The following is a 12,936-nucleotide window of genomic DNA, read 5'->3' on the forward strand; positions in this document are numbered from 1 at the left end:
GGATCCACAAGTGGACTTACAGTTATTAGACTAAGCTGGAGACAATCCCCCCCTGGAGCAATGCAGGGTTAAGGGCCTTGCTCAAGGGCCCAACAGCTGTGCGGATCTTATTGTGGCTACACCAGGGATTGAACCACCGACCTTGTGGGTCCCAGTCATGCACCTAAGGCACTAGGCTACAGGCTGCCCCTATGCATGCTCATAACTGACGAAGCCAGTGTGATGGAAAGCACGATAATTCTGTGCAATAACGGTGCAAATAACCATGACTTTTAACACTTGACTTAAACACAAATAACGTTTATCATGGTTTCATCTTCTTTTTTGGATGGGGTACTGTGTCCGTACCGGGGGGGGGGTGCCCGCTCTTACGCAGAAAGGGCTGGTGTGGGCGCGTGGGCTAAAGCAGAAGCCTGCACCCACACAGGCTGTTCTGGGATAAGATGGCACGCCCTTGATCTACACCCACTCTTGGCTTTGTGGCACATCTTTCTGCTTTGTCGTGCGCCTCCCTTTTAGGTTCATCTCCACGGTAACTAGGATCTCCTCCCCGTTTCACCTCCTCTGGTACTCTCTAGTCCCAGTGAGACCCATTTTCTCAGAGATTTCCCGTCCGTATCGGATAAGACAGATGAAGGGGAAAATGAGCAGCTCTCTCTTTCTCTCTCTTACCCTCTCTCTCTCTCTCTCTCTCTCTCTCGCTGCAAGTACAAGTAACACATGAACAATAGACAATGCCACTATAATTATTAAGAGATTCTGATTCAGATAAAAATAATATAAACAGTTAAAAGAAGAGTGTCTTTCCTACTTATTGGTACGATTTTCTAATCAGCTAATTGTGCGGCAGCAGTGCAATGCTGTTTGCAATCATATGTCCTTCCCCCACACCACCCTCTATAAGTTTATAAAGTAAATCTTCATGCCAGATTGAATTAAAAGCTTTTTGAAAATCAGGTGAATATTTTCTTCTTGTTTTGTTTGTCTATTAGGGTGTGTAAGGTGTAAATATTATCAGTTGTGCGGTGTTTTGGTAAAAAGCCAATCTGACTTTTACTCCAGGCATTGTGTTTGTTAAGAAAGTGTATAAGTCTTGCATTTATAATACCACATAGAATCCTCGCAAGATTACTGCTCACACAAATGCCGCGGTAGTTGTTAGGGTCAAATATGTCTCCACTTAATAGGGGTCATGAGTCCTTGAATCCAGATGTCGGGAAAGTAGTCGACACTCAAACCAAATTGAACAGTTTTAGAATGGCCATCATAGCTTTGGCATCGCTGTGTCTTATTTAACCCTTGTGTAGTCTTAACGTTCTGTACACTCCCCTTGTCCTTAGGGTCAGAAATGTCCCAACCTTCACTAAACTAAAATACCCCTAAAATAATTGAATTTCTATTTTTCAAATGTATTTTACATGAAGAAACAACCTGTCACTCATCAGTAATTTGTTATCAAATTTCAAGTTGAAAAAAGATAATTTAGGGGGTTTTCTCTTCTGTTAAACATAGTGGGTCATTGACCCTTAAGGCAACTCAAGGGTTTCAAGTAATTCCTGCTCCGTGATTGGGGAGTTCAGTGGGTTCTGGAGGTTCTTTAATGGCCAATTCAACATTTTCCTGAAATTCAACATTCAACTCTCCCAGAAATAATTTGTTTTAAAGGACTTCTCAATCACAGTAATATGTTTGTTGATATTTGGGTTTTTTTTTGGTTCGGAGTGTGTGTTTGAATTCTTTTAGAGTCTCACAATAACTACGGTGTAGATCCTGGTTATCTAGTTGTTTATTTTTTTGATTGGAAAAATTTAAATCAATAGTTTGTTTTTTTTTCTTTGGTTTTGCAATCAGTATCAAACCATTTTCCTTGTTTTGCATTTTTTGGTTTTGTTTAACTTTTGGATAGTGTCAGATTTGACGTTACGGCCAGCCTTTCAAAAATGTCATTTACATTTTTCACTGCCAGGTCTATTCCGTATTTACTGTGAGCATATGTGGTAACCAAAAAGGTGTCTGAGAGTGATTGCATTTCTTGATTTTTAATTGCTTTCGGGTACTCCTCTGTGCTGTTCCCCTGTTCTCTCTCTCTCTGGCTGTGCCGCCGGGCACTAGCAGGAGGCTTTGTAGTCGGCCTAATGACAGTAACGACACAGGGCACAGGAGCGGTACTCCCTGGGACTAATATCACTTTAAAGGATGCTCAGAAGTGGCTTTGATCCCACATGGTCGTGTGAAAAGCCCACTCGCTCCATCCATTTCGGCGGGAGTGCGTTCGGCGATCGGCTCGCGCTGGGGAGCCTTTCAAACGTACGCGCGTGGTGCCATTTGCGGCAATGACATTTATGGGAAGTGATATTTTTCGAGAGCGAAAGAAAGAAGGCTTTAGCGTCAAGGCTGATGGACTGTGGCTTTTCATTGCGGTTAAATGTCTGACACTGAATGGCCACAATTCGCATGTCCTAAATTGACACAGGGGCATGCGTTTCAATGTGAGGGGATAGTTCAAGTGTTACCTAATGATTAGGTCGAACTTGAATGCCTACTTAATTTGTAAAAATGGTCTACTCTTTTGAGTACTTGGGTTACTATCTACATGCCTACTATTTGCAGATGGTCTTTAAGACCACTATTATATTTCTCAACTTATATTACAATTCGCATTTCAAGCTTATTCTGGGGCGGCCTGTAGCGTAGTGGTTAAGGTACATGACTGGGACCCGCAAGGTTGCTGGTTCGATTCCCAGTGTAGCCACAATAAGATCCGCACAGCCGTTGGGCCCTTGAGCAGGGCCTTAACCCTGCATTGCTCCAGGAGGGATTGTCTCCTGCTTAGTCTAATCAACTGTACGTCGCTGTGGATAAGCCAAATGCCAATAATGTAGTGTAATGTAATTCTGTAAATAGTATGTATGTATGTATGTATGTATGTCACATACAAACAGAGCTATAGAACTACGTATAGCTGAGAATAGTTTTTCATGTCAATGGGAACCCTTTCAGAAGTTCTGTCCGAGACACTTCTGGGTCACTTCCAATCTCCTTGCAGTCGGTAAGAGCAAATGTTACACTTTCGAAAGGTCGGTGGTGCCATTCTGGCAATCTCACTTTGCCTCACCTAATTTCCTCCGCCTTCAGATTCGGTTGTGCCTTCTGGAAGAAGCGTCCTGCCCTGTTAGCAAAGGGTAGTCGACAGAAAACAACTTGATGCATAAACTCTCTAGGGGTGAAGCCCATGCGTTCTCTTGTACGTTTGTGATGTGTGCAAGTCAAGTAAAGTAGTTTGCTGAAACCCCAGCTGTGTGTAATGTTAACTGTGTCTGTAGCTATTTTCCAGGTGGAAATTGGAAGTGGAAAAGTCTCTGGGTGATTCATAGATGGCAGGATAGTCATGGATATTTGGCATGAGAGAGAACAGGGTTCATCTCTGGAAGCAGCTTGTTAATTTCAGCTTGTTTCTTTCCACAGTGCTGGAGGACTCTTTTGAATGATGATTCTGATTTCCTCAACATGGTTTTTAGGTCTGCCAATTACTTCATTTCAGGGCACACTATGCTTATTCCACAACCAACATTATTGAAACACTTCTTCATGTAGATGATGGGTAAATTTCTTCTCAGCTTTAAAATTAATTCTCTCTCTCTCTCTCTCTCTCTCTCTCTCTCTCTCTCTCTCACCCACAGACACGTACACCCCCCCACACACACGCAAACAGTGGGGGGCACTATGGTTGTTTGTAGTGGTATTATATGGATTATTTAAACATAAAGACATAAATAGCCCATAGTTAATTGGTGGCATTTTCAGTATGCGTGCATGAGCTGACAGTAGAACAACAGCAGCCAAAGCCTTGCTCATGTGCCTTTGTACTGATGAAATATGTCTTAATAAAATTTTAATTAACTGCTGTAGCATGACCCAAGCACAAGAACCCATGTGTCAATGGTTGTGCAATGAAACCTGAAACCCGACACAAACGCAACACAGGAAATATGTTTACCAGAAGAAGTAGCTCAATAATAAGTGTGAAATTGGAAATGAAAGCAAAAAATAAATAAATAAATAGAATAAAAAAGTGCCTGTCACCAGTGTGGAGACCAACTACAAGAGTTCTCCAGGCCTCTGTGTGCTTTGGCCAGATAAGCTGGTTCCCAGACAGGAAAAAGCAGCGTTCAGTGTTTAGTCAAGGTACTGAAGTCAAGGCCAAAACACTTAAGCCTTCATAAAAAGAATAAATAATAATTGTTGAGGAAGAGCTGGTACTGTGGTCATATAAAGAGGACTAAGAGATCCTGCTCATAGTTTAGAAGGAGATCATCACATCCATAGCCGACATGCTTTATCTATTAAGGAAACATAAAACACAGCATTCAATAATAACTGAAATCTGCCAATAATTAATCAAATGTTGCTAAAGATGGAAATACATTGTGCCAGTAAAACATACAGTTTCCTAAAATAAAAAACACGAGAGGAAACTGGGAACAGTTCCCAGTTCCCAGTTCCTCATTTGTGTTTTTATTTGAAAATCCTTTGTGAGAACAAACTTCTGTCAGTTTATACTGTATAGTGTGTAAAATGCATTCCTGCTAGACTGCATTGCAAAAGTACATTACGATGACTCATCACAGGTCAGTAAGCTGTTCCTACCGAGAGACAGAAACCAAAAATTCTGCGATATCGCTGAAAAGTGCTCTTTCACAAAACATGATGTCTATGGACATATTTTAAACATAGTAGAATACATGCTGTTGCATCCAGTCTGTGTTATTTGCAATTCTGTGAAGTGAGCACGATGTAATTAAACTATAAAAATAGAATCACTCCGAGCTGACAACTATCATCTTTAAATATAAAGAATACATAAACATTCCTTACAGAGCAACTGAACGCTATTAATGTAGACTCAGTGAGCACTTTATAAGGTAGTTATTAGACTTGTTTTTTTAACTTATTGGTCTTCTGCTGCTGTAACCTATCCACTTAGACGTTTGGCGCATTGTGTGTTCAGAGATGCTCTTCTGCATACCACTGTTGTAATGTGTGGTTATTTGCGTTACTGTCACCTTCCTGTCAGCTTTGACCAGTCTGGCCATTCTGCACTGACCTCTCTCATTAAGGTGTTTTTGCCTGCAGAACTGCTGCTCACTGGATGTTTTTCATACCATTCTCTGCAACCTCTAGAGACTGTTGTACGTGAGAATCCCAGGAGATCAGCAGCAGTTTCTGAGATACTCAAACCACCCTGTCTGGCACCAACAATCATTCCACGGTCAAAGTCACTTTTCTTCCTCATTCTGACATTTGGTCTGAAAAACAATTTAAAAACTTGACCACATCTGCATGTGTCTATACATTTAGTTGCTGCCACATGATTGACTGATTAAATATTTGCATTTACAAGCTACTGTACAGGCCTACCTCATAAAGTAATCACTGAGTGTTACTTAAGCATTACTTACAGGGCAATTGAACAATATTGGAAAGAAAAGTGCTCGGCAGAATCAGTGTTGTCAACACACATAAAAGATGATATAAAAGATGTTTACAAGTCCATCCATCCATCCATTATCTTAACCCGCTTATCCTGAACAGGGTCGCAGGGGGGCTGGAGCCTATCCCAGCATACATTGGGCGAAAGGCAGGAATACACCCTGGACAGGTCGCCAGTCCATCGCAGGGCACACACACCATTCACTCACACACTCATACACTCATACCTACGGGCAATTTAGACTCTCCAATCAGCCTGACCTGCATGTCTTTGGACTGTGGGAGGAAACCGGAGTACCCGGAGGAAACCCACACGAACACGCAACATGCAAACTCCACACAGAGAGGCCCCGACCGACGGGGATTCGAACCCAGGACCTCCTTGCTGTGAGGTGGCAGTGCTACCCACTGCACCATCCGTGCCGCCCCATGTTTACAAGTGAAAATTGCAATTAAATGAATGTATGTGTAAACATTAACAATGTTGATTATCCAGCCTGGTCTCACAGCCTGTGATAGCTATACTACGAAATTCCATGCCCTCATGAAATCACAAATGTACTGTTCCTGTCACTGTGGTTTTACCCTGCATGGATTAGACTGCTTCTGCCTCGTTCCCTTTGAGTGTGCTGCCATTTCCGAAGCAAACCATTTCTAACATGTGTAAAGACATCGAGCAATGAACATCAGCAATGAAGTATGGCACCACCTTCGCATGACCAACATCATCACCCAGTCCTCTGCCTTCCCATGTAGACACTGTGATGTTCATGCAATGATGTCACTAACATTTTCCAGTGACATTTACCATTTGGCAGAATACGTGCATTTGTGAACATGAATTCGTACAGAAACGTGAATTGCTGGGTATGTGTCCGTTGCTTCATTAAAAAAACATACAGTAGACCTATTGACTGCCTTGGTGGGTGTGCTGCTCACACTACACAACCTTCATGCAAATCCTGCCAACATGCCAGGTGTCAACAGGGTCATGCCAAGTGCAGCCCCTCCTGAATGCTGAAAAGGAGAGAACTGAATCAGGCTTGTTATGTGAGTAGCAGGAGAGATATTGTAACTGTATCTGCTACGACAATACAGACATTGTGCTCATATTTTGGATCATACATACAAGGGTGTGAGCTCAGTTGAATATTGTGGAGGCTGACATACACATGAGAATTGCAACCATGTAGGTGCCACCCCCACCCCAGTTAACAACATTATACCAATCACATATTTCTGATCTTACACCTGCCCTGTGATGAACTGGCGACCTGTCCAGGGTGTATTCCTGCCTTTCGCCCAATGTATGCTGGGATAGGCTCCAGCCCCCCTGCGACCCTCTTCAGGATAAGCGGGTTAAGATAATGGATGGATGGATGGATGATCTTACACCTTAAATAGTTAAGGGGTTATTTTATCCAGTACCTGCCCTTATCACCCCTCCCTTGAAAATAAGCTGTGTGTTTCCTCTCGTGTTTAAACTGTCACTGTCAGTTCGTGCTACGCCTATGATATCAAACCAGACATTTGCACTGGCAAATTTCAGATGTGTATTTAAACACAGCAGGAGGCACAAAAAAAAAGGGATAATTACGTTTCAAATAGAGCTGCTGGGGCAGCTCGCAGAAAACTACTCTGTCACATTCAAGTGACCGGAAAGAAAGAAGTATGAGATTTTAATTGCGAAAGAGAAATGTGACATGAATGCTCCCCAATCCGTCTCATTGCGTATTCATTCATGGTAAAAAACACAGCTGAAAATGTGTAACTTCCGATCTACTCTGACCATTAACTTCACGGTACTAATTTTGATCCTCGACCAAGCAGATAAATGTCAGGATTCTTTTTCCCCTTCATTTGTTATTTCTAACTAAACGAGCCTGCTTGCTACAATTATGCAGAGAAAGAGAAAGCAGTGTATCACAGCTGGATACAAGAGAGCTTTAGCTTTTACCCCATTGCAATATTGTAGAATATATTGTTTCATTCGATGATTCCAAACAAATTATTCCACAAAGACCCACCTGTTCTTATGCAGTTTGGTCATTGACCCTTGATCTTTGTATTATGACTTTCTCAGGAGTAGCTCTTAAAATTACAGTAACATTCACGTGGCAAATTGTACTGTAATATATATATTCACAAGGTCTAGGTGACCCAAACTTTTTTCTGTTACGTTTCATCTTTGTTTAATCTATGTTGCGTGTTTCTTGGAATTAAAAATATTATTAAAAATATTATTTAACAATTATTGGTACTCCTGACTGTATGTATGTACTTATATATACAGTGAATATGTACACTCAGTGAGCACCATATTAGGTATTTATTAGACTTATTTTTTAGACTTCTACTGCACTTAGAGTTATGATGCGATGTGTGTTCAGAGATGCTCTTTTGCATACCACTGTTGTAATGTGTGGCTATTTGCGTTACTGTCACCTTCATGTCAGCTTTGACCAGTCTGCCCATTCTGACCTCTCTCATTAACAAGGCGATGTTTTCCCACAGAACTGCTGCTCACTGGGTTTTTTTTGTTTGTTTGTTTTTTGCACCATTCTTTGCAAACTCTAGAGACAAGTGTGCAGCAGTGTGCAGCAGTTTCTGAGATACTTAAACCACCCTGCCTGCCACCAACAATCATTCCAAAGTCAATTAGATCACATTTTTTCCCTATTCTGATGGTTGATGTGAACATCAACTGAAGCTCTTAACCCGTATCTGCATGATTGTATGCATTGCATTGCATTGCTGCCACACAATTGGCTGATTAGATAATCACATTAATAAGTATATGTAATAAAGTAAAAATGTTCAGAGTAAAGTGCCCGGTGAGTGTATATATGTTGGTACAGTAGGTGTGTTTATATATTTCTGTGTGTGTGTGTGTGTGAGTGTGTGTGTGTGTGTGTGTGTGTGCATGTATGACATAATGGGCATTAGTAGCTTTAAAATGCTTACATTTATCTAAAGTGTCAAACAGAGGGGGAAAAATCTAAACATTCCATTGTTTCCCATTGTTTCTTTTTGAATATAGGTTATGCATGGGCACAAGCCTACTCTTAAATATTTAAAGCAAGTGGATCAATTAATTACTGTTTCATGTACTTTATTATGCTTCACTTAGTGGGCGCCCAAGAACCTAGTGTTCATTTGTACCAGCTTTCATGTTTACAAGCATGGTAATGCAGTGGATAGCAGTGTCATCTCACAGCAAGAGGATCCAGGGGGCAAATTGCAGGGCGTTGCTGAATAATTCAACCTACCCCTGTACTACAGATGTGTTCTTACTGTCTGCAATTCATAACCACTGACCACTTATTATTTATAGTTATACATATAGGCAGGCACTGCCAAAAGGTGGGGCTGATGTGAATGTTTTGTCAATGTTATGACATTGTGAGCATGTTTTGCGTTAGCTGGGGAGGCTTACAGTAGCTTCCACTGATCTACACCGGAGTGCTGTTTGAAATGAACGGTAGCTATTTCACACTGAAATTTATATTAGAAATTACCCATTGCCCCAATAAAAAAATGAGGTAAATACATTAGTCCTGACGTTAGCTGAAATTGGTGAACAATTTAGTCATTTCAATAGATTCAAAATGTTTAAAAAAAGGATACAATAATTGCTCCGGTAAATTAGAGAGATTTTGCGAATCGTTATTTAAATACACATGAAGCCCCTGAAAGCTGAGTCTGCAGCAGAGAAAGATGAGCGCTCTCCTGGTCACAGTGCCGAAGGCTCCAGGTCTCTGCCCCTCAGAACCCCGAGTTTTGCGTCCAGAAACAGCTCCCCAAGAGGCACCGCCAGTCCCGCGTCCACCCCGGAAAGAAGAAGCCCTGTAAGTGGCGTTTTTCTCTCCTCGCTGAGCGACAAACAGCTTTCTGTCTTCTCCTTTCCCCCGGAGAGATGTTCTTTTCATTTATTTATTTACTTGATTTACAATTTATTTTTATTTTTTTAAAATCTGCTGACACTATTCTTCTGAAATACTCACGGCCGAAGCGGGGCTCTGACGCAGTTTTCGTGTCGAGCGAACAGAACGATCGTTACTCCGTTCTGCGGTCTCTTCCCCCGCAAGCAGAGAAGGCTTGTGGACTTAGCATTTCTCCAGAGCTTTTGCTGTGGAAAAGACGTGATTTTCTGAAGGAGGGTTTTACTCATGCACCATTGGGTCTTTTTTTTTTTTTTTTTCCTGTTTGATCGCGTTTTTTCTCCCACTGTCCTGGGTCCCCGGGGCTTGGGTGTGGTGGGCCAATGGGGCTTATGCAGGGGAACGTGAGGCCGTGTTGTGCTCCGTGTCACCGAGTCCATGTGTGCAAACCCAGGGGGGGCAGTTAGTCGGGGCCGGAACGGTGATGCAGTCCGCCCACGGCTTGGGGAACCGAAGAACAGGAAGTGGGGCCCCCGGCCGTGCCGGAGAGAGCAAGCCCCCGTCTCCCACGGCAGAGCGGAGCCTGTTGCCGGTGGCGACCGAAAAGGCATCGCAAGCTTGGGCGGGGCTGTCAGTCCATAGAGACGTGGCGAGTGCTCGCCCCTTTCTCTACTCTTCACGTTTCTTGCGAGCGTATCGCAGGATTACAGACAGCACAAACGTGCTTAACGCGCATTCTCGTCACGTGAAAGACGCGGCGCAACAGTGCGTGCTGTCGATAAACCAGCCAGCGATTTAAAACAAACAAACACGTACTCTGAAATCCCATTTGGGCTAACAATTAGAAACAACGCTGCTGCTAGTTATCCCCGACACCATTTTGAACTGCCGCAGTAGAAAATCCGCTACAGTCGATGGAAGTCCTTTGGGACATAGGCAGTCGTCTCCCTTTGGTCCAAGAGCAGTCAGTGCCCTATAAAGCAATGTCACAATGTGATGTCAAAAGGCTCCTGTTCATGATGTTACATACCTGTTATACTTTGATGGGTAATTTGTCCATGGTCCATACCACAGTATTACCATATAACCGGCCTTTTCTGTTGACCTGATTGAGGCTCATGCGTCCCTCGCCTAGCAACAAAGGGAATACCTTAACCCTCCTATTATGTTTGAGGTCAATTTACCTCATTTAGTGTTTGACATCTCTTAAAAATCAGTTAACCTTGTTTCATATTGATACTGTATGATTTTTCAAATTTTCAAATTTGCTGGGATTAAATTGTATACATGCAATATGCATACTGCTATGCTAAATCCTGTAACACCTTTGCATACACATGTGTTGTGTTGGGTTATTTTGACCCCCTGTAACTATAAAATGTTAGAAAATATACAACGATTTTTATTTTTATCTCCGATTTCTTTGTGGATGATTCTGGTGGCACTTTCCCACACAGGTGCCAAACTTTCACAAATGTACTGTTATATATACAGTGGGAGCAATAATTATTTGATCCACAAAATAATCCTTATCATATCATATTTTCACATGAAATAAGTACTTGATCCATAGAACAATAGGACTTAATACTTGGTGGAGAAACCTTTGTTGGCAAGCACAGAAGTCAGATGTTTGTTGTAGTTTTTCACCAGGTTTGCACAGATCTTGGGAGGGATTTTGGTCCACTCCTCTTTGCAGATCCTCTCCAAGGTTCCGAGGCTGTCACTTGGAACTCAAAGCTGCCATCAGCTCAGAATTGGCAGAAACCAGTGGGACCCAGGTACATCCATCTACTGTGAGGAGAAGTCTGGTCATCATGGAAGAATTGTGGCCAAAAAGCCATACCTCCAATGTGGAAACAACGCCAAATGACTCAACTATGCACGGAAACAGAAAGTGCAGAAAAATGGCAGCAGGTTCTCTGGACTGATGAGTCAAAATTGAAATATTGAAATATTTGGCTGTAGTAGAAGGCAGTTTGTTTGCCGAAGGGCTGGAGAGTGGTACAAGAATGAGTGTCTGCAGGCAACAGGCAGATACTTATCCATCATGCAATGCCATCAGGGAGGCATCTGATTGGCCCCAAACTTATTCTGGAGCAGGGTAATGACCCCAAACATACAGCCAATCATTAAGAACTATCTTCAGTGTAAAGAAGAACAAGGAGTCCTGGAAGTGATGTTATGGCCCCCACAGAGCCCTGATCTCAACATCATCAAGTCTGTCTGGGATTACATGAAGAGACAGAAGCATTTGAGGCTGCCTAAATCCACAAAAGGACTGTGGCTAGTTCTCCAAGATGTTTGGAACAACCTACCTGCCAAGTTCCTTCAAAAACTGTGGGCAAGTATACCTAGAATAATTGATTCTGTTTTGAAGGCAAAGGGGGGTCACACCAAATATTGATTTGATTTAGATTTTTATTTTGTTCATTCACTTCTTCTGTTAATGCGTTTTGTTAATTGATAAAAGTAAACTATTAACGATCCAATTTTTGAAAGCATTCTTATTTTACACCATTTTTTGACACCTGCCTAAAATGTTTGCACAGCACTGTATATATATATATATGTATATATATATTCTGGTGATTTTCATGAATAGATGGATTCTCTTAACTCTGAAGTAGTACCAGAATACAAAACTATTCAGATGAAAAAGGCCAGTCAATTTAGCCATTTTGAGTTAATGTTTGAATGCCTCAAGCTTGTAATAAAATAAAATAGCAATCTGTGAAAATATCAACTGCTTATCTTTATTGCAATGTAAGTAATGTTGCTTAGGCTTTCCAGTTAAAATAAGAAGTCCTAAACCACACCAAAGCACTGTCAATGCGATGCATAGTAGACCCTACTTTTTACAGGATTAAAAATAGGACTAGAGATAGAGCAGATAGAGCAGTTGTTCCCATCCCTGTTCCTGGAGATCTGCCTTCCTGTAGAGTTTCACCCCAACCCTAACCAAACACACCTCATTCAACAGTTAGAGCAGGGCTGCCCAACCCTGTTCCTGAAGATCTACCGTCCTGTAGGCTTTCACTCCAACCCTAACAAAGCACACCAAAGAGGATTGAGAACCCCTCAAATAGAGGGTTTACTTATCTGTCAAGAACTTTGTGGGATATATTACATACTATACATATGGTATAATGCAATCACAATTGAAACTTTTTTAGGGACTTTGTCAAATTAGTTTAATGAATGTGAAAGGATTTCGAGCTAAATCAGCAGCTTAACTTGAGATTTTTGTTAAATTAATTGATAGTTTAAGCACTCATCATAATGGAACCTTTTCACAATTATGGCAAGGGTTATGGACTGTGCCAAGTATGTAGAATTATATTCTCAAGGGTTTTTGTAGTTTCCTTTCAATCAGCTGCCATTTAAGGCCTTGAGAACAAGGTGATTTAGCCATTCAATGACTTAAATGAACCACTGGTTCCGGCAGACACTGCCATCCAAGACTGGAGCTCAAGGGCAGCATTCTCAACAAAATTCTTAAAGCCAGTTTCATCAAAAATATTTAACAAGTATGTATGTGGTAGTATTTTTCCCAATTGAAAAG

The sequence above is a fragment of the Conger conger genome, chromosome 9 (assembly GCF_963514075.1).
Source record: "Conger conger chromosome 9, fConCon1.1, whole genome shotgun sequence".
In the NCBI taxonomy this organism is placed as follows: domain Eukaryota; kingdom Metazoa; phylum Chordata; class Actinopteri; order Anguilliformes; family Congridae; genus Conger; species Conger conger.